Source organism: Lepisma saccharinum, chromosome 20, assembly GCF_977018435.1.
Source record: "Lepisma saccharinum chromosome 20, izLepSacc3.1, whole genome shotgun sequence".
Taxonomy (NCBI): domain Eukaryota; kingdom Metazoa; phylum Arthropoda; class Insecta; order Zygentoma; family Lepismatidae; genus Lepisma; species Lepisma saccharinum.
The window spans coordinates 36,993,650-36,995,996 of record NC_139248.1 but is presented as its reverse complement, the minus strand read 5'-3'; positions in this window follow the sequence as shown (position 1 = coordinate 36,995,996).

Genomic DNA, 2,347 nt, shown 5'->3' with positions numbered 1-2,347 from the left:
TTTCGTCATTTTTTAGCATTTTAGTTGGTGTGAAAAATGTTATTGAACATTTAGAATGAATTAATGTTCTGCCTGTAATTCTTTTTGGACTGGAGGTTTTCAAGTGCAGTGCTGGAAAAAAAAAGGGAAAACTGCTGTGGACAGTTGGATTTTTTTCTCAAAGAAGCATTTTCTTTAGGGAAGATAATTTGTTTCTCAAAAAACACAATTGGAAGAAGTAAAATAAAATTACACAAACAAACACAATTTTGAGAGATCCCATGGTCCCTGCAAGAAACCAAAGTGAATAAAATAAATTCTAAAATGTACCAACTGGGTGATCCGTTTGAGATGCCAGAAAAGTAAACTTTTATACACAAGAGGTTAATGTACGTATCTCCGAGCAGCTTCTTGTAATATAAGCAGATAGGATGTAAGTTTTGAACGAGTGGAGGTTTACTGACTTCAACCATATGGCGGCGCTAATGTGCATCACGGCACAACAGCGCACAGTATGTAGTATGGTATGCAAAATTTTTGAGTATTACATGTATGCTACTGCCGCCACGCAAGTCAGTAAACCTCCACTCATTCGAAACTTACATCCTTTGTGCTTATATTACAAGCAGCTCGGAGATACGTACATTATCCTCTTGTGTATAAAGGTTTACTTTTCTGGCATCTCAAATGGATCGCCTGGTCATACTGTTAGGGTCCTACAACTGTGGGAAGTTGAGTTGATAATTTCTCAATAGTAACTAACTAACTCTCTAGCCTTCTTAAACCCGAAGGTTCATGGCTGCAGCAACACAGGCCTTCCATCTGTCCCTATCTTGAGCAAGATCTATATACTCTTTTCCATCTCTACTGATTTCCTTTAGGTCCATCTCAACGTTGTCCCTCCATCTTCGTCTTGGCCTTCCTATAGGTCTCAATTTGTCAATAGTTTATCGTAAAAAAAAATTGTACTACTGAAAAAAACATGATAGATGTTACATTGTATCCAAGATATCCATTTGGTGGCTACGTGGAGAGAGGTAAATTGACTGGTAAGTTCACGTTCATTTTTCCGCTCTGTTTTTATCGCAAATAAAAACTACGCACAAAAATGAACCGTGAATTTATTAGAGTGAATGATATATGTTGGTTACCCTAGTCTAGCAGTAGATAGGTAAACATTGTTTTATTGTAGGTTCTGTGCAGAGATGTATGTCTTACTGTCTCAAACTGTTTCTTGCATCTAACTAATTAACTTTCCTCTAGTCTTCTTAAACCCGAAGGTTTATGTCTGCAGCAACTCAAGCCTTCCGTCTTTCCCTATCCTGAGCAAGATCATACCAATCTTTCGTAACCTTACCGATTTCCTTTAGGTCCATCTCAAAGTTATCCCTCCATCTTCGTCTTCGCATTTCTACTGGTCTCTTACAATCAGGTTTCCCAACAAGAATCCTGTAAACTCCTCTTTCATCAATAATTGGCAACCCTGCTTTCTTGCTATTGCATATTACTCCCTCTGTCCCATAATTATTGTCCGGTACACTTTTGTTTGTTGTCACAAAATACTTGTCCGATATTCAAACTGTGACATTTGTGTATACAGAAGAAGAAAATGAAACGGGAATGAGTCATACAACGTTATTACTCAAGGATCAGTACAAATTGGCCGATCAAGTATCCAAAAGAACATAAATAAAAAGTTACCATTTTGGCATACCGGACTATAATTATGGGACAGAGGGAGTACATTTTAATTATTTTTTTATAACTGCAGGACAATTTTCAACTATACTTAATATGGTTTTAAGCACACAATAAATTTGGAAAACAATTTTCAAGTATACACACTATCAAAGAAATTAAAAGCGAAAGAAATACACACTGTAAAGAAAAAATAGTGACACCTACTCGAATATGGTTTTCACAAGATTCATTAACCAAAATGATTTTGCACATGAATTCCTGATAACATTACAATGCATATTCGCAATGAGCAGTCCAACCTTAACTGCATACGCCACAGTTTCAGCTTATTGACATGACTATAATGAATTTATATGCATATATAACAACTAGCTGTGTGTGTGTTTCTATAAAAAAGCCTTTGTAGAGAGTAATACATAAAAGTCAAAGAAACAATAAGAATAGCACAAAACAAAAAATAGAATATGTTAAGGGTAAGACATATTGTGTACGAACACACAGCAAACTAGTATTTTGTATGAGCACCATGGGCCTTCTGCAGTGCAGCCAATCATCGAGGCATGCTGGTTACAAGGTTATGACAAAGTGTAACCTCGATTTCATGGAACCAAACCTGGATTATCTGTTCCATGAGTTCCCTCCTATTCGAGAATGTCTTGTTATGCAG